Raw genomic sequence first — 20,878 nt, forward strand, 5'->3', positions numbered from 1 at the left:
TCTGGTTTCACGGGACTCAAGCTTTCATGACTGGTGTAACATTTTAGGGTGTTCCCTTCCAGTTTGGATTGTCACTTAAAACTGGGAGGAAGGTTGATTTTCAAGAATGGAGAAGGGTTCCCATCACCAGTTTGTTCTCCTACAGAGCGGACAGTGATGTCTGGAACTTGGTTGTTTTTTAAATGGAACACTACGTTCTTAGAGCATTGATCAATTATGTGACCGTTACCATTCAGTCTTATATAATTGGTACTTATTTTTAATTTGATGGGGCAGTTAGTCTGAGTCCAGACGACCTTGTTTACACAGTCGATCAGAGGTGACAACCTCCTCAGGAGATCGTTCCCCAGTAAACATGGTGTGCCCTCTAGAGTCACAACAATCATCGGATGTTTCAGCTGGTGCTGTACAATTTTTATGTCCAGATCTGCAGTACCTTTGATGGAAATATCATTCCCGTAGAAATTTTGGAGTTGTCCGGGAAGGGGTGTGAGTGGAATTTGGTGACCCCCTCCCCCCGTCCTGAGTTTAGTTGGTCAAAGGACCTTTTTGACATGAGTGGCTTGGGATCCAGTATCCACCAGAGCTGATAATTCACACTGACCCTGCACCTTAACTGGTGCCTAAAATTGGCCTTCCTTTTCCTCCAAGATATTTGACAACCCGGTGGTCTTTTCTTAATATTGAACTCCGACACTGAGTGATCTTGGGCAGTTTTCTTAGTCATTTCGGGAATCTGTCAAAAAAACTTTGCAACTCAAAGTGGGAGTTGTTGGGGAATCCTCCCTTTCCCCGGCTCTTTGGCAACAGTTCCCAGAACCTGTTTGGAGAAAGGACACCCCCTCCATTTCACTTCTGTTTGGCTCACTTGTATGGGGTTGAATAGTGTCTAGTTCTGGGTCAGTCTCCATACTTTCCCTGTCCCACTCAGGGTCGTTTGGGACCCATTTTTCTTTGGGAGGGATCCCACGTTTTAGAAAGAGAAGGTCTGCTTACTTGAATCTGCCAGGGATTCTTCTCTTTCAAAGGGGCTAATGTGGAATTCCTCCACAAAGTGGGTTCTTTATTTGGCCTCTCCTACTTACCCTTTGCTCTTTGGGTTCTACCATTTTGGGGGTAGAATACATTCTTTCAGGTTCTGATTTTAAGAACCAAGACACCCCTCTTCCTTAAAGAAGTCGGGGTCAGCTGGACAACAAGGATTACCCAATTAATTTATAAGTCTATAGTTTCCAGCACACACTGGGAAGTGAGCTTTGTTAATTTTGAATTTTAACCAAATTCACTCTATAGTGTTCTGCCAAATGGGGAATTAATTAAATTAATCTTTTTTGGTTAAATAGGCTAAGGATCTACACAGTTTTGCCCCCCCCCCCTATAAAGGGAAAGGATTCAGGGCCAGCAGACTTCTCCTCCACCCCCCCCCCCCCCACCTGTTGGTTTCCCAGGGCTTGGTTCTACTTACATAGCAAGCCTCTGTTTAAGGTTCAGGAAAGCCAGCTGCGTCTCAGGACACTCTGGAAAGATAGGGCAGGGATCTGGTCACTCCACTCTCAAAGATGGCCTCCCACTCTCCACCATAGGACCCAGTCAGCTTTGAGGCCTTCTTAGCGATAGACCGCTCCATCCAGATGCAATCTCCTCTAGTGTCTTCTTACAGCTGTCAGATAAGTTTCAGCAGCCTTCCTGATGGTCCGTCTCTTCTCTCTGTCCTCCTGTCTTTCTCCCTTTTCTGTCTCTCTGTCCTAGTGCTATCCCCCTTTATATTGCAGTGATGACAACACGTATTGTACAATCTTGGGCAGGTATCCTGCAATAATTCCTGCCACTAGGATTGGACCGCTAACCTTCTCTTACTCCCAACCCAGCCTCCAAGTCAGGATTTGTTAAGTGGTCTGGAGCAACATATGGCAATTGCCATTTGTAATCGCCCCTTTGGTCTCCTTTCAACTTTTTGGCAACAATTGGTTCTGTATCACAACTTCATAATTTTACTAGAAACTGTCACACTAAACCTATGTTCTGTTTCTGCTATTCATGGGGAATTAGATAAGCCGACCACCAAGCCCATATCCTGTAGCACGGCCCTGTGGCACCTTTCTGCTGTTTCCATAAAAAGCTTAACGGTTATGAATATGTAAATGATTAAGCATGTCCCTTATTTCATTTTCCACCCGCTCCCCAACTGTCACATTTGGAACATTTTCCGATCAGCCAGAAACCATTCTTAGATAGCCATTTCAGTTCCACGAGTCGCACGTGGATGCATTTTATATCCCCAAAATCACCTGAAAATTACATTAAAAATGGTGCATAGATGAAATCCATTTGCCTTATGATGGCTGAGAAAATGCCTAAATGATAATAGTCCTTTTAAATCAATTGTGAATCTTCATGTAGGATAAATGGTCCTGCTCCTGCTTCCGGCCATTTGTTTTCACTGGGTCAGCCTGTGCCCACAGTCATTTTTCTTTTTTTTTTCAATCTCTTTTGTGTTGGAAGCTTGCTCTTTGAAGTGAGTGGCCCTGTTTTCACCCATTAGTCATGCTCCAACCAAGGGTAACTTTTCTTGAAGTCCATGCTTTCAGAGCCTGCAGGTCTGGAGAACACTGAATTTCGACACCTTTAGCAGGACACTTTTATTGCGGTTTGTCATTAGATGGGAGATGTGACATCCACGCTGGAAGTGGGAGATGTCCTTGTGAAGTTTTGTCCACAACCAGCAAAAGGGTCTGCCTTGGCTGACATTTTTTTTCATGAAGACAAAGTGGCTCTTTAAATGTCACTGGAGTTTTGTGGGTGAAACATAATATACGTTGCTCTTCGTCAACCCACAGATCATGTTTTGCTTTCCTGACATTTTTCTGTGAGCAGTGATATTTTTTTTCCCTTTTACTTTTTCAAACTGTTATTATTTGCACACACATGTGCAGGCCGTTTTTGTTTTCAATGTTAAAAAATCCTGTTCTCCATGTGACGGGGATCTTGGATTCCTCCTTCCTTTGTAAATGAACATGCTGCTTATCAATGACAGGTAGGCCCCTTTCCACATGGCTCTTTAATTTTACTTGAAAACAAAGACCAGGCCGTTTGTGTTTAAACTGCCTGCCATTCATGTGAAATGGACTTCTGTTTGGGGCCTTTAAATGCACCCCCATGGCGCAATAATGACTATGCATGGCCAGACTCTCTGGAGAATCATACGATAACCACGAACATGCACAACATGCATGTACTCAGCCTCACGTCACAAACTACGGCTAGGGTTCTGGAAAGGGGCCCTCTAACACCTACAACAGACCCACAGAATCATGCGATTACCACATACGTGTCGGGGACCATCCTGCCTCCCGCCATTAACTATGACCATGAATCTGGAAAACGGGCCCTCCGACACCTACAACTGAGCCTCTGGAAAATGTATTGTCTAACCAGGCTAACGCAACATTCTCCGCGCCAGCCAGTGTATCCCTCTCGGAAATCCACTACCATGAACTACCAGAAAAGACGAGGCCTGCTCATCGAGCGTTGAAAGTAACTAGGGGGCCTCGTGCAGGCAATCGGACACTCATTCCTACTGATATGCTCCCTCTCAACCTTGCACCAACAAATAGAACTCAGCTATACCCCTCATTCAATTTCAACCTAGCTGCACACATACCTACACTCCTCCCTGAACACCTCAACAGTCTGTTAGAATGCAGCTATACCCCACGAAAATTGTCCTAGCTGCACGCATAATCTCCTACACAGGCCTCGCACTAGCCAGAATACATACTCTGACACCACCCACCTGCTGCACACATTACACTGATCTCTCACAACCACTGCACCGCACATAGCATCACAATGCAGCCAACCCACACAAACCACTCTGGCTGCACACATACCAAGTGCACCCAAGTGATTTATACTACCATTTCTCTCCACGGCCTGGACTACGGTCCTGAGGGTGTTCAAGGCACAGTGCTCTGAGCTCATACCAGTGGTACATAAGGCGCTATACAAATTCACCATAACATAGCAGTAATAGAGGTGAGATGTTAGGAGGAATAGGAAGATTAGGAAGAATGGGAGAAGGCGTAGGAGGAAGTGTGTGAAGAAGACTGGAGAAGTGGAAGGAGGTATGACCAGGATTGATGAAAAGTGAAGACTGTGATCTGTCATGAGGGACTATGCCCGTTGGTCACTTGGGACTTGCTGGAGTGCACAAGATGGATGGGTCCAAAGCCTTTAGGCCTCAATACGAGTAGGGAAAGATTGGACAGTAGGGTAACCCTGTCTGTAGTGGGTAATAGCTGGTAATGGATGACCCTGAGTCTGGGAGATGGGAGACCTTTAATGCTGAGGGATAGACTACTTGGCTAACCAACCCTGTCCCGGGAGGATAGCTCAGTGGCAACGTGCTCGCCTTGGAAGCAAGAATACATGAAGCAACACAGGTTCGATCCCCAGGTCCGCTGTCGGAATCCTCTGGGTATCTAAGCACGTTTTAAATATGCAACTAAGACAACAACAACAAATTCTGTAACAGCGCCTCGATGCCCCCAGGCTGTGTGAGCGCTTTAAAAAAAGCAAATAAATAAAATAAATAAACCCTGGGCCTGTTTTCCACCCTTGTGTACGAGTGACACAAAACTAAAATGACTATTGTCGTGTGAGCGTTGACAATCTATCACATTTCTTATAGAACAATGTTATTACAAAGAACTATTTTAAATCCTACATATACGCTACGCTAAAATGGTGGCAGCCTTGGTAGTACAAATCGAACAGCATGATGGGTAACCAACCCCACAAGACTTTGCATGACAATTTGACAAGATAGTGTGAAAGTTTGCATTATATTAGGGCGTTTGTTGACCGGATTATATGTATTGGAAGATTTATAAAAATACTGAGTTGTTTGTGTACATATCACAGAACAAAAAAAGATGTGCAATGCCAAACACATACATACATGCATACATGCATGCATACATATATGGATACATGCGAACATACAGAACTCTGGGGCACAATCGGGACGTTTTCCTGGATGTGCTCCTTTGTGGACCAACATAGTGGCTCTGCCACGTCTCCACAGGCCAGTGTTTTGCATCTGTTCATGCACTGCATGTGCTTATTCTAAAGAAACTGTGACATTATGGTGGACAGATAGCAGAAAGGCTTACCTCTGTGTGAGGCAGCAGTGTAATGAAACTGCAGGTGGAAAGGTCCAGCGGTCTCCTGCCAGGAGTGGGGGCGGGGGGGGGGAGTGCGAGGGTTGAGACCAGGTAAGGACAGGGTTCTGCCTCTTGTTGCCTGTGTGAGCATTACCTGTGTCCAGGAATGCAGCAGCCAAAAAATATGGCGGGAGAGTTGGAGCAAAACAGGGAAGGGTGATTTCTACAAAACCGAAGCCCGCGATGCATTGTGGGGAAAGAAAAAAAGAACATTCTAGATCGTGTTGTCGAAATGAGGAGTGACCTTAAGCTGTGAGGAGAAGGGGGTGAAGGGTTGTGCATTCGAAAGAGATGCAGAGGAAATGTGCCCTTTTTTGGTGTAAGCATAGAAAGAATAAGGCAGATGGTATAAAAAAAATGAGTGGGCTAGGGAAGAGGGTTGGGTGAGAACATGAGAGAAAGAAAATGGATAAAAGAGTCTGCAAAAAGGATTACATGTTTGGGCTAGGTAACAGATTGGATGGACCAGCGAATATGCAGGAAAGTAAAGCAATGTGAGCTAGAGAGAGGACTGGGTGGGTAGCTGGGGTTATGAGTGCCCAAAGATACAGTGGACCGTCATTTGGCTCCTTCTGCGAGATGGGTTAATGGGCTCTCAATAAAAAGCCACCAAGTCGTGCCACAGACCCGCTCAGCATCCGAGGGACATAGCTCTGCTTTGAGTTCCAAGTAGTGTCGAATTCTGGCTCTGATGGAGAGCCGATAGCCACAATGTTTGCATAATTGAATACCGAGGCCTGTTCTTTCATTACAGCTTTACAAGAAGTGGCTAGTGACCATGAAAGAGTGGGTGTGAAACGAAGAGCCTGCTTGGGAGGGAGGGAGGAAGAGGCGGCAATACGATCATGGTGGGGGAGGAGGCATTGCTGTGCCTTGATGTGCTTGGTGGCTTGCCATCCCTTCCTAATGACTTTTCAGGCTATATTAAGCCTTGTAACATGGGCTGTGTCAGGCCGGGCCATGCCTACCACAATTCATAGCAAGTTGCCAAGAGCCTCCCTTCCAACTGCCCGCCGACCCCTTACGGATATTCTAACCACAGCGCTCCAGCACCTACCATGTAGTGGTCATACAATGTGGTGTACGTGCAAGAACTGACATGGCCAAGTGAGCATTGGATCGGAGCCACGTGTCTCGCAAAACACCTGTCCTGATGGCTACCAGTAAGGGGTAGCCCACTATCTTCTGCCGATTATGCCGGAATGCAGTGATGTGTGGCCCACACTGTGCCAAATGTTGATCATTCTGTGATGTTAGGTGGTAACTGTAAAGTGCACCTCTACGATGTACACAACTTTGTGGTGCTGGTGTGGTGGTCTTGTGTGATAGATGGCTGAATCCTGGACTGTGGTAGGATGTCAAGCTGTGTCCTGAGGGCTAGAGTGGATGCGACTGGCAGGGGCGTTGGAAAACGAATGGTACCCCCATCACCTTCTAGTCTGTGGTGTGCGCGCACCTGTGCAGGGATTGTCTGGTGCTGTCCTGTATGGGTCAAGGGGGGGGGGTCATTGTGACTCCCTGCATTGCCTCGCAGGAGTGTGATGTTTCACCTTAGATGTTCTTCTTGGTGTGCAACAGTAGGGTCCGGGGGTATTCTGGCTGGGTGGGTTTGGTAACCTGTGGTAAATGGGTCGGGGTGAAACTACATTGAGATGGAGTGACGGGGTGTTTCAAAGCACAGCTTTAGATGAGGTAGTAACATTGGGTAGCCAATTCTCGCGCCCTGGATGTTGGCCTTGGCGCTCGCCCGCTACTCGGGGCTTCCACATCCAAACGGCGACTGTGCAAGACTAGTCTTATTCAAGACCATTTCTTATGCACTGGCGGGGTTGGTGGACTAGATGGATGGATTGGAGGGCGCCAAAGCATTACCCTGTGGCAACCCCTCGAAAAAGCCAGCAACCATTGGCAGCCGCCATCCCAGCCTTTGACCCTAACTGGCATTGCACCCCTTTGCACAAGTGTAGTGCTCCAAGCCAAGCAGCCTCCACTGCAAACTCGTGACATGAGACAGGTATTTTCCGTGCGGCAACGTGCTCACCTTGGAAACAAGACGACAGGAAGCAACGCAGGTTCGATCCCCGGGTTCGCACTTAGAAACCTCTGGATATTAAACACTTTATAAATACGCAACTAAGACATATTCCTGTAACAACGCCCCGATGCCCCCGGGCTGTGTGAGCGCTTTAAAAATGCAAATAAATTAAAGTGTACGATTACAATTCACACTTTATATCACACCCACACCCTGCAGGGCAGGCGCAGTCCATGCCTCGGCAGAGCTGCTCAGATCCTGGTTTCGTCTGGTCTGCACACATCAACACTTCCGCAACAACTGCATGGCTCTCCTCTGCTCCCCTCCAAACCCGATGGAATCCAGTCCATCGTTTGTAAGCCACCCCGCCCCCCCCCCCCTGCACCAGGAGAAGCCATACACATGCCAGAAGTTGCACCATGTGAAAACCAAGAACACATTTGCCGTGGAATTTGTCAAAACTGAGAAAATGATTTTAAGAACGCGGAAAGTATAGGAATACCGTGTGCGGTGCTGATGGCTGCAGTTCTGCTCGAATCCTGCACCGTGCTCAAAGCAAACCGAAGCATTTGTCAAGCAACATGCTTTCCTTGAATCCCTTTTGCAGCTGCATGTGTGCTCTTCTGCGTCCTCCTCTTGCATGTTATTGCTGTGCGTTGCTGGTAGCTGCAACGTGCATTTGAACCCCTTTTACTGTGATCATTGCTGCATCCTGCGCCCAGTTGTCAGTTTTGGCTAAAGCGCCACCTGTAAGCAGGGCCGGCCTTAGCACCCGCAGCGCCCTGGGCGAAACAAAATTTGGCGCCCCCCCCCCAAAAAAAGAAAAATACACACGCCAATCTTGAAACACCTAGGAAACACAAACAACACACCATCCACACACATTAAAAGCAAAGGCCCCTACACAACATTCGCACACCATCCACATGCATACAGTCACCATCCACACACATTAAAAGCAAAGGCCCCTGCACAACATGCGCACACCATCCACATGCATGCAGTCACCATTCACACACATTAAAAGCAAAGGCCCCTACACAACATGCGCACACCATCCACTAACATTAAAAGCAAAGCCCCCTACACAACATGCGCACACCATCCACATGCATGCAGTCACCATCCACTAACATTAAAAGCAAAGGCCCCTACACAACATGCGCACACCATCCACATGCATGCAGTCACCATTCACACACATTAAAAGCAAAGGCCCCTACACAACATGCGCCCACCATCCACATGCATGCAGTCACCATCCACACACACATTAAAAGCAAAGGCCCCTACACAACATGCGCACACCATCCACATGCATGCAGTCACCATCCACTAACATTAAAAGCAAAGGCTCCTACACAACATGCGCCCACCATCCACATGCATACAGTCACCATCCACACACACACATTAAAAGCGAAGGCCCCTACACAACATGCGCACACCATCCACATGCATGCAGTCACCAACCACACACATTAAAAGCGAAGGCCCCTACACAACATGCGCACGCCATCCACATGCATGCAGTCACCATCCACACACATTAAAAGCAAAGGCCCCTGCACAACATGCGCACACCATCCACAAGCATGCAGTCACCATTCACACACACACATTAAAAGCAAAGGCCCCTACACAACATGCGCACACCATCCACATGCATGCAGTCACCATCCACACACATTAAAAGCAAAGGCCCCTGCACAACATGCGCCCACCATCCACATGCATGCAGTCACCATCCACACACATTAAAAGCAAAGGCCCCTGCACAACATGCGCCCAACATCCACATGCATGCAGTCACCATCCACACACATTAAAACCAAAGGCCCCTACACAACATGCACACACCATCCACATGCATGCAGTCACCGTTCACACACATTAAAAGCAAAGGCTACACAACATGCGCACACCATCCACATGCCTGCAGTCACCATCCACACACATTAAAAGCAAAGGCCCCTGCACAACATGCGCACACCATCCACATGCATGCAGTCACCATCCACACACACAAACACATTAAAAGCAAAGGCCCCTACACAACATGTGCACACCATCTACATGCATGCAGTCACCATCCACTAACATTAAAAGCAAAGGCTACACAACATGCGCACACCATCCACATGCATGCAGTCACCATCCACACACATTAAAAGCAAAGGCCCCTGCACAACACGCGCACACCAGCCACATGCATGCAGTCACCATTCACACACATTAAAAGCAAAGGCTACACAACATGCGCACACCATCCACATGCATGCAGTCACCATCCACACACACATTAAAAGCAAAGGCCCCTACACAACATGCGCACACCATCCACATGCATGCAGTCCCCATCCACACACACAAACACATTAAAAGCAAAGGCCCCTACACAACATGTGCACACCATCTACATGCATGCAGTCACCATCCACTAACATTAAAAGCAAAGGCCCCTACACAACATGCGCACACCATCCACATGTATGCAGTCACCATCCACACACACACATTAAAAGCAAAGGCCCCTACACAACATGCACACACCATCCACATGCATGCAGTCACCATCCACTAACATTAAAAGCAAAGGCCCCTACACAACATGCGCCCACCATCCACATGCATAGTCACCATCCACACACATTAAAAGCAAAGGCTCCTACACAACATGCGCACACCATCCACATGCATGCAGTCACCATCCACACACATTAAAAGCAAAGGCCCCTACACAACATGCGCACACCATCCACATGCATGCAGTCACCATCCACACACATTAAAAGCAAAGGCCCCTACACAACATGCGCACACCATCCACATGCATGCAGTCACCATCCACACACATTAAAAGCAAAGGCTCCTACACAACATGCGCACACCATCCACATACATGCAGTCACCATCCACACACATTAAAAGCAAAGGCCCCTGCACAACATGCGCACACCATCCACATGCATGCAGTCAGCATCCACACACATTAAAAGCAAAGGCCCCTGCACAACATGCGCACACCATCCACATGCATGCAGTCACCATCCACACACATTAAAACCAAAGGCCCCTACACAACATGCGCACACCATCCACATGCATGCAGTCACCATCCACACACACACACACACATTAAAAGCAAAGGCCCCTACACAACATGCGCACACCATCCACATGCATGCAGTCACCATCCACACACATACATTAAAAGAAAATCCCCCTACACAACGCACGCACATCATCCACACACATACATTATAAGCAGCACTTACTTTAACGTGGGTGGCGAGTCGGAAGGCAGCAGGATTGCACGCAGGCCAGGCACGGCACCAACAGGAGTAACTGGGGCAGTCTGGCAGAGGCTAAAGGCAGCATGCCAGGCCCTGGGATTTAAGAAAGCCGCATTGGACCAATTAAAAAGCCCCCTCGCAGGGCAGGGGGCTTTTTAATTAGTCCAATGTCCGTCGGCCACCTGAGAGGCTTGTCACCTGAGAGGCGACAACCCCGACACGTCACCAAGGTGCACCTCGAGATCCCAGGTCCTCCTTGGTGACGGGAAGGGCGCCCAGCGCCTCTTGAGACGGGAGGGGCGCCCAGTGCCTCTTGATGACGGAAGGGGAGCTGGGCGCCCAAAAAAATGTAAAAAAAAAAAATCCAAAGCGACGCAACACCGAGTGCTCTCGGTGCCGGGGCGCCCTACCTTTGAGACGGTGAATAGGGCGGCCCGAGCGGTCGCCCGACTCGCCCTGGCCTAAGGCCGGCCCTGCCTGTAAGCTGAAACTATTGCATTACAGTACAGCTGGGGAGAATGGCATATGAGGAGGGACACACGGGGGGGGGGGGTTCGGGGGGGGGGAGGGGGGTAGCTGGTGTTTGGTTATTTGCCCCACCCATTGCCATGCTAATCTCTATGGCCATTCCCACCCTCTTCCTCCCCAAACCTATCCTCCCGGGATCTCTTTGAGCTAGCTTTACAGGCCTTGCCATCAAACGGTGTGCTCAAAGGGCCTGCCAGTGTTTTTTCAAAGCAGTCCTCTGAGAGCCAGTGACTTAATTGGAGTTGTAAAGCTCCACCACTGGTGTAATAAAAATGTCAACCAGGTCTGTCTTCAGCCATTCGATTTCAAAGCACTATGGGCGACCTCACTGAATGCCTGTTAAAAACAAGCATTGGCAAAGCTAGACGTTTTGGCTTGTGTATTAAGTATAAGGCTTTTGCCGAGCATTGCTATTCGTTTCCCGTGCACTCGCACCATTTTGGCAGATGTTAATACCACTTTGCCAGTGTCTGGAAAATTCCCTTTTCCATGCTACACAAAATCCACATTTGATGCCCTTTCGAGCATGTTGTGCCCCTTTTGCCAGATGCCTGCCAGCCTTTGCCCCTTTCCTTTCACAGCTGGCTGTTGCAGCAGCACCCTGCATTGCCCCCCCTCCCAGCCCCCCCCCTCCCACCAGTGCTTTGAGGCGCGCGCCCTGCCCGCGCCCTCCCTTGCTTTGATCTCGTCTCTGCGCGTTTTTAGGCCCGCTCTTTGATCCTTGCTGCCTCCGTGCCGCTCGCAAAGCATCCTCCCCGACCGTGATGCCTGCAGAAAGCTCTCCCCCGGGCCTTGGCACCGGGCCCCTGCATCGGCATGCTCTGTTCCCGCCAGTTTACATGAAACACGCTCTTGTTTATTTAAACCGTCAAATATTTGAGCCCTGATGCCCGGCACAGGGAGCCGATCCCGCCTTGGGCTGAGAGTGGAAAAAGTTGCCGGGGAGCGTCGGCTGCGGCGTCAGAGAGCGGGCCCCTTGGGACGGGAGCAGAGCGGCAGTGTTGGCGAAATCCTCGGCGACGGGGGCTTCCAAAGGCAACGGATCATTCCAGAATCCATGACCCCGTTCTACAACTGGTGCTTGGGGCACTGCCGCACTGGAGAGATTCCAGGGCACAGAGGTTGAGCCGGGGTGACTCGTGGGCTAGCCTCGCTTCTCCTCACCCACCTTTCCAAAGTGGAAGATGTTGAACAGCTGCGAGGGGCCACCTCTGGAAAATGAGCCTGGGCGCATCGAGGGGGCGTGGCGTAAAGGTAGGGGAGGGTGGTTGCCTGCCCGCTCATTGGGCCACGCCCCCTTGACAAACCCTGGCTCGATGGGCTACAGGTACCCCCGCCAGGCAGTCTTTTGTAGAGAGGCTTGCTTGGCATGGGACAGCGCCTCGCCTTTTCCGCTTTAATGGTGGCACTGCCACTTGCCAGGTTTGGGCGTGGCACCGTCACCAATTAAGGCTGAAAAGATGAGTCCCCTGGAAGCTGAGGCCTATTTTCCTAAAGCCTGAAACTCCCAAGAATGAACGGGAGCTTCATGCTTTAGAAAAAAAAGGCCTCTGCTTCCAGCAGCCTCACCTTTCTTACATAATGGTGACGCTGGCCCACAGGCATCTCTTGCTTGAAGGGATGCCTCACGGGTACAGCACCACCAATGTGGATTAACAGCACTTTTTTCTGAAGCCTGAAGCTCTCGCACATGAGAGCTTCAGGCTTTTGAAAAAAAGCCTTGTCCTGTAGTGGCCGGGGCTTGGCCCAGGCTAGCCCCAGCCCACTTAAAGCCCTGGGAGCCACCTTAATTCTCGCCCCACACCTATGTGGGTCTCCCCCATACTGCATAAGGCAACTGTCATCAGCACCAAATCGCTGACGTTTAGCTTCATCGTTGCCTCTGGACTTATGGGGGCCATGTTCAAGATCCCTCCCCTTGACCTCCAGGGGCTACTTTGATTGTCATTATTATGTAATGCTCTGGATCTGCCATTTAAGAGCAGTGGGGAGGGGTGGATTGGGGGGGGGGCTGATTTAGAAGGTTGAAAACGAGGAAGAAGACCAAAGAATTTGCTGTTGCAGAGGATAATGGTGGCACCCATGTGCACTCAAAAGGGAAAAGCATAAAGGTGAGTCTGATTACTCCTCTTTCCATTGCCCCAATGTTTCAAAGTGACCAACAATTACAAATTAAACAAATGCCATTTGATCTTGTTGCTCTGAGACATCATGAACCCAGTGTAAAAACAGTGCTTACAGAAAAAAAAATCCGTTTTTATCATCACACGTTGTATATGAGTAAAAAGGCAACAATTGCCACAAAAATGATATTACACAATTAAACAATTCACCATTTATTAAAGAACGTTTAATAACGCTTCCTTCTCAAGGAAATTCTCCCCATTTGTCACTTTCCCCTAGAAGCTCAGGGTTTCCTGAGCCCTGGTTCTCTCTAGGCTTGACTATTGCAAAAGCCTCCCCCTCAATGTACCACCTTCTACTATACGACCCCTTCAGCTAATCCAGAATAGAGCAGCAAGAGTTATCCTTGGCCTTAAACCCAGGGACCACATCTCTCCTGCCCTAAAAACTCTTCACTGGCTCCCAGTTGCTGCTTGGATCAAAAATGGAATCCCCCTGCATCATCCACAAGGCTATCTGGGGCCAGGGGACCACGCTTTCTGCAACTCTCTCTTACCAAATACTCTCCTTCTAGACCTCTGCACTCCTCTGACACCAACGCTCTGTGCATAAAGCGTTCACTAAACGGAGAGCAGGAGGTTTCTCACTTTCCTCAGCTGGATCCCTCCTCTGGAAAAGCACCCCCCCCCCCCCCTCTGTGTCTTGAGCAGGGCCTTCTGAAGTTCCGAAAGCATCTCGAGACTCTCCTCTTTTCCTCCTCCTTCCCTTCTTCCTTCCTCTGCTAATCCCACAGTTGATTGGTGTCTTGTACCCTTATGCATCCTCTGGGCCTCTGACTATTCACACCCAATCTCCACAGCGTCTGTCTTCCTCAGTACTTGCCTCGGCACACCCTCTGCACTGGAGATTTGCACTTTCCACCCAACGCGGCTCCTAGCCGCATTGCACTTACCATACCTTGCACTTCATCTGTAGGGTCACCTCGAGCACGGACCACAGCACCTACCCCACTGCCCTCTTCCTTCCTGCACTTGCACCTTCTGAATACGGCATAGTAGGTTCAGTTGTCCCTTCCCTCTCTGTATTTTTTGTGTTTAATTGTACTGCTATCCCATGTTCCCTCCCTGCTGCCCTGTGGGTGCTTTGCAACAGAATGTATTTCCTGTATAAGCGCCTAACAAGCAAACATAATTAAATATATAAACTAAATAAACTTAGAATACAAGGTGCTATGGAAACTGGCTTTGTATTCGTATTCAGTTATTTGGGATTGGATCGCTTCTATCAGAAATGCTGTACAAAGAGACAGCAACAGTCAGTAGAGATGTCTCAGAGTAGGGTGGTTTTACTATAGGTGACAGTAAGGGAGTGGATCATAGGTGATGGAAGGGCAAGCTAACAGTGGGAACATGGACTGATGACATCAGACGAAAACGCTATCTATCAAAACATTACACTGAGGCACATGCATGTATGTGCATGACGAAAATTCGCTGTATTTAATATGTACAGGTGAAGGGACAGGGTCGGGGTTTGGGGGAGAGGATGACACCCAACCGCTTGGTTGCTCTTTCCCCTGCGTACCTTACCGGGGCAGTCTAGAGGCCTGCTAAGAGTAGGGTGTACGGATCCTTTATGGAGAGCCCCAATGTGTGCTGACTGGGGAATTGTGCCACCAGGCTGTCTGTGTACTGATGGGCACTGCGGAATATGCATTATCGGGGCATGAAACAGTCATGTATTCTATGGTGGCATGGATTTTGTTTCTTGTTTTAATTCTGAAAATATTTACCCAAATCACTGGCTTAAATTGGTTTCAAGCGCACCATTCATCAATATCAACCCGTATGTACTTTTAAAGTGCACCACTTGATTTTCCAAAAGGTTCTTGAGGTAGAACGCTCAAATACAAATAGTTTTGATTTTGGGAAGATCTGCTCCTGAGCCTCCATTTTTCTTGGGAATGTGTGCCAATTGTGAGGTCTGTCTCTATTGTGATGTGTCATCCCAACTGGGAGCTTGATATCTCCCAGGGCTTGTGCTGTCAGTAACCCTGTGACCTAAAGAATAAAAGGAATGAGCGCATAGCTCTCAACGCACACGCTTTTGGCGGGTGTCGCCCGCCTTGTAAACGGCTGACTCACCCACCAAGCCTCCTGCACGCCCATTAATTCCAATGGGCGTCTCACCCGCCAAAAACAAAATCGGGTGATTTCACACGCCTTTGCGACACAAATGGTTGAGAGCTATGTGAGCGGCTTCCCGCTCTTCAGTCTACACAGTAACTGAACCATGGTGTGTCGTGTTGTTGTTCTGCGGCTTCCCGCTCTTCAGTCTACACAGTAACTGAACCATGGTGTGTCGTGTTGTTGTTCTGCAGCGCTATGCTGGTGCTGCGTAGTTGGCTGAGGGCCTGCCCTTCCAGGATCTCCACCGTGACAGTGCCCCTGCCGGGCAGAGCTGTCCCTCATGACTGCCTGCCATGTTTGTAGAGCCCCTGCCGGGCAACTCTACATTGGAGAGTCGGTGCCCCTGCTGGGTAACGCCGGCGCCGTCTGCTGGTGCAGGCCTGGGTGCTCACGGGCTGACCTGTTGCCCCTGGTCCGGAGCTGTCTGCTAGGTGTCCCCAGCCTGGATGTTGTCGGGTGCTCCCGACACATGCAGGGCGAGCCCTGTACATCAACACGATTGTTGCCTCTCTGACCTGCTCTTTTACTTGGCTCTGCCGCTTCTTGCCCTGTGGTTTATTTTCCTGACTGTTGTGTGCAAGTCTCTCTTCCCTGTTCACTAATCTGCTGTGTCTGTCGCCCATAGTGCTAACTTGCCTGATGTTTGTTTTTCTTGCCCGCTCTTGGCTCTGTGCCGAGTTCTCTGGTCACTTGTTGATCTCCCTCCACTGCCTGCGTGCCTCTACTCCCGTTGTACCAGGATTCGCATGTTCCGCCCTGCACTTGCTGGCATTATGTCCGCGATTATCCTGTTTTGTTAGATAAATAAACACGCTGGACGCTCTGTCATCGGCAGTTCCTGCTCGGAGTTTGATGGCTTTGCTCGGACCTCCGCTGCTGTGTTGGAAGAGCAGCCTATGCGGCCCTATGGGACTGCTGCTGCTGCCCCCAGTGGCGCTCTCTGGAAGAGCAGCCTATGCGGCCCTATGGGACTGCTGTCGCTGCCCCCAGTGACGATAGCTGGAACAGCAGCCTATGCAGCTCTGTGGGACTGATGTTGTGGCCCCCACTGGCGCTCGCTGGAACAGCATCCTATGCGGCCCTGTGGAACTGATGTTGCGGCCCCCACTGGTGCTAGCTGGAAGAGCAGCCTATACGCCCCTGTGTGACTGCTGCTACTACCCCCAGTGGCGCTAGCTGGAAGAGCAACCATTGCGGCCCTATGGGACTCCTGTCGCTGTCCCCAGTGGCGCTAGCTGGAAGAGCAGCCTATGCATCTCTATGGGACTGCTGTTGCACCCCCCACTGGCGCTAGCTGGAAGAGCAACCTATGCAGCCCTATGGGACTGCTGTCGCTGCCCACAGTGGCGCTAGCTGGAAGAGCAGCCTATGAAGCCCTGTGGGACTGATGTCACGGCACTGTCGCTAGTTGGAAGAGCAGCCTATGTGGGACTGCTGTCGCAGCCCCCAGTGGTGCTAGCTGGAAGAGCAGCCTATGCAGCCCTATGGGATGGCTGTCGCTGCCCCCAGTGGTGCTAGCTGGAAGAGCAGCCTATGCAGCCCTATGGGATGGCTGTCGCTGCCCCCACTGGCGCTAGCTGGAAGAGCAGCCTATGTGGGACTGCTGTTGCAGCCCCCAGTGGTGCTAGCTGGAAGAGCAGCCTATGCAGCCCTATGGGATGGCTGTCGCTGCCCCCACTGGCGCTAGCTGGAAGAGCAGCCTATGCAGCCATGTGGGACGGCTGTCGCTGCCCCCAGTGGCGCTAGCTGGAAGAGCAACCATTGTGGCCCTATGGGACTCCTGTCGCTGTCCCCAGTGGCGCTAGCTGGAAGAGCAGCCTATGCATCTCTATGGGACTGCTGTTGCACCCCCACTGGCGCTAGCTGGAAGAGCAACCTATGCAGCCCTATGGGACTGCTGTCGCTGCCCCCAGTGGCGCTAGCTGGAAGAGCAGCCTATGAAGCCCTGTGGGACTGATGTCACGGCACTGTCGCTAGTTGGAAGAGCAGCCTATGTGGGACTGCTGTCGCAGCCCCCAGTGGTGCTAGCTGGAAGAGCAGCCTATGCAGCCCTATGGGATGGCTGTCGCTGCCCCCAGTGGTGCTAGCTGGAAGAGCAGCCTATGCAGCCCTATGGGATGGCTGTCGGTGCCCCCACTGGCGCTAGCTGGAAGAGCAGCCTATGTGGGACTGCTGTTGCAGCCCCCAGTGGTGCTAGCTGGAAGAGCAGCCTATGCAGCTCTATGGGATGGCTGTCGCTGCCCCCACTGGCGCTAGCTGGAAGAGCAGCCTATGCGGCCATGTGGGACGGCTGTCGCTGCCCCCAGTGGCGCTAGCTGGAAGAGCAGTCTATGCAGCCCTGTGAGGCTGATGTTGCTGCCCCCAATGGCGCTAGCTGGAAGAGCAGCCTATGCGGCCCTGTGGGACTGGTCTTGCGGCTCCCATTGGCGCTAGCTGGAAGAGCAGCCTATGGGGCCCTATGGGATGGCTGTTGCTGCCCCCAGTGGCGCTAGCTGGAAGAGCAGCCTATGCGGCCCTATGGGACTGCTGTCATGCCCCCAGTGGCATTAGCTGGAAGAGCAGCCTATGCGGCCCTACAGGACTGTTGTCGCGGCCCCAGTGGCGCTTACTGGAAGAGCAGCCTATGCGGCCCTATGGGACTGCTGTCGCTGCCCCGAGTGGCACTAACTGGGAAACTTTTCCCGAGAAGTTGCAGGTGGCAGGTCACTCAATGCTGCTGGCCTTTTAGTATTAATATTGGTTGTCCTTGTCATTATTGGATGGTGATATTTTGGAGCAATATAATCATATCAACCAAAATTGATGTAAGCGTAGAGAGGGGAACTGCGCCAATCTGTGGGTGTTCTCCCTTATACATTTTTTGAACAGTGGGTTAAAATGGTTCATTTTTACATCACATACATTTTTTTTTTTGTGTTGCGGAAAACGCTAGAGAACTTATAATCGGTTCTGTAGGGTAACGCATGAACAAACCCAATTGATACCAGGTAACCAACAGTACACATGAACATTTTACAACACGTGATGATGTGTGGCATGCAAGAATGTGCAAGCAAACCGCTGCTGGCTTTGCATGGACCATTTGGAATGGACAGGCAGGGACACTGCACGCAACCGCGTTTCCAGGTATCCCGCAGCACGACCCTTCCCGGGAGTGCAACACTTCTACCTGGATGATAGATCAGTATGTTGACCGTAGAAAGCGGGGGAAACCGAGTACGCCACTTACAAAGGGAAAGGTGGGTGAGGAGCTTTGGCTTTAGGGTTTCAGGAGAACTGGAAAGCAAGTAGGATAACCTGATGGATGGGTTGGGAGCATTCTGGTCTCTGTCAGGGTGAAATGCGTACAGAGAAGATGGGTGGGGCTGAAGGTCAAGGGGAGTAGTCGAAAAAATTGGAAAAAGAAAAATATTTATTAAGCTCAACTTTTTACCAGCGAGACCCGTTTCAAGGATCTACATAAATACAAAAAAATTGCATACTTTGAATGTAAGACATGATCAACATGAAATGACATTAAAACATTAAAAACAGTTGTCCAGTATCGGTCTGGCATGAATTCACGTGCTCATGAATATTCCCCGTCGTCAGGCTGGGAATCCTCGTTAAATGAAAAAAGTTTCATTTTCACTTAAAAACTGCATTTCTCCTCTAAACCAATCACTGTCCTCTGGGTCATACTGCCCTCATCCAATGACAACAGTCTGCTTAAGCCCCTCCTCTGGCTGCCATCTTCAGATTTTTACTGCACGCTTCAGTGTTGGGAGTCCTCGAATTTGCTTTTCAAGCTATTTGTACGTTTTTGATGGAAAAAGTTATTTTTTTTGTTTCAATGAAGCCTGTGTGCTCTTTACATCATCTGCCGGCAGCAGTGACCCATTGTCGGTGAAGTTCCACGCCCCTGAAGGGTGAAGATCGTTGAAGATTCCAGAAGGCCCTTCGCCCTACTTCGTGGAAGGGAAATGCCCCTTTTCAGGCCTTGCATCAAATGTGGAATACGGAATGGGTTTGTGGAGGACAAGCACCTGCAATGCCTCTACTGCCTGCACCAGGACCACAAGGAGGTGGAGTGCGAGATATGCCTCGGTGCTCCAAGCAGGGTCATGCCGCACCCGGGACTAGCCAGTCCGAGGGGCGGTCTTCTAAGTTCTTTGAGGGTGCCTCAGCCGTCGGGGCCCAAGATAAGGCCAAGAGCCGCAAGTCCAAGTCCACCGGGTTCACTGCAGAAGCGGGTTCCAAGGTGGATAGGGCGCAGTCGACATGACCTTCCGCCTCGATTGCCAGCCGAAGAGGAAGTTATCTACCCCGGCTAAACTATGTGAGAAATCCAAGAAGCCGCGGACGGAGGTGAAGAATGCCGAACATCCCATGCAGACTCAACCAGCACAGGCGAAGACCTCGTTGACGACTGCTTCAATGACTGCTACTGCCACAACAGCCAAGGGTGCTGATCCTGCGAGGGAAGCCCCCACGACTCGGGTGTCCCTAGCCCCAAAGCGTGACACCAGAAGGGGGGGGGGGACCGGCTCAGGCTCTGGTTCAAGAACCTCAGGGGGGGAGGGGTGAGGAGGCCCTGAAACAGCCCTCCCAGGCAGTCGCCCAAACCATGGAGGTCTCGTTCATGGATGATGAAGACCAGGAGTCCTTACATGAGGTCCACAAGGAGGAAGAGGATGACGACAACGGCTGCGCAGGGCCTAGGGTTCCTGTTATGCCATCTCAGCCAGGGGACATTTCCTTGGATATTCTGTCGTCTCTACACACCTTGGTGTCAGAGAACTAGTTGACAATGCCTCCAGCTCTGGTACCTGTGGTTCCCCAGGTCCCTGATCAGACTCCTACGAAGCAGAGAAAGCATCATCTGACGCCCCCATTTCAACCTCTGCCACCACGTCGGGTTCCTTCTACCCCAGCAGACCCAGACACGGGGACAGATACGGCCACGACAATGGATGAAGAGAATATTGTCACAGCGGACGGTGAGTATCCACATTTCGATGCTCCACAGAAGGTGTCCCCACCAGATGAGGTGGGATCATTCCACTCCATGATATCCAGAGCCTCTGCGCTATTCCATCTGGTGCCCGAGGAAACCAAGAAGGAGGGCTTCTTGTACCAGAGGCACAAGGCCAATAGGAAGACTATCATGGCAGTGCCCCTTCTGGACGATATTTGGGCCTGCAACTCATGAACGCTTGCACAGCTGTAGCCAAACGGCATAGGCTGCAGTAGAAATATAGGGTGCCAGGCTCTGCACCCAAGTGCCTGAGGTTGCAGCCATCACCGTATTCGGTGGTATCGGTGGCCGTGAGAAAATGGTTGGCCAACCCGTCCTCGTCTTCATCCCTCCGGAGAGCAAGGTGGAAAAGGATGGACACCATGAGGGAAAAAAGGTGATTTTATACTGCGGCGTGCACTATCAAGGAGGCCAATGTACTTGCGATCCTGGCCAGCCATGACCGGGAGCAGAGAGTTGTGGTA

General features: G+C 50.5%; 1 protein-coding gene across 5 annotated transcripts in view; it reads left to right on the forward strand.

The window, feature by feature from the left end:
• The window catches only part of PIEZO1 (piezo type mechanosensitive ion channel component 1 (Er blood group)), a 960,480-nt gene that overhangs the window by 79,119 nt on the left and 860,483 nt on the right, over nt 1–20,878 (forward strand). The window lies entirely within an intron of this gene.

The sequence above is a fragment of the Ambystoma mexicanum genome, chromosome 1q (genome assembly GCF_040938575.1).
Source record: "Ambystoma mexicanum isolate Mex_15411 chromosome 1q, UKY_AmexF1_1, whole genome shotgun sequence".
Taxonomy (NCBI): domain Eukaryota; kingdom Metazoa; phylum Chordata; class Amphibia; order Caudata; family Ambystomatidae; genus Ambystoma; species Ambystoma mexicanum.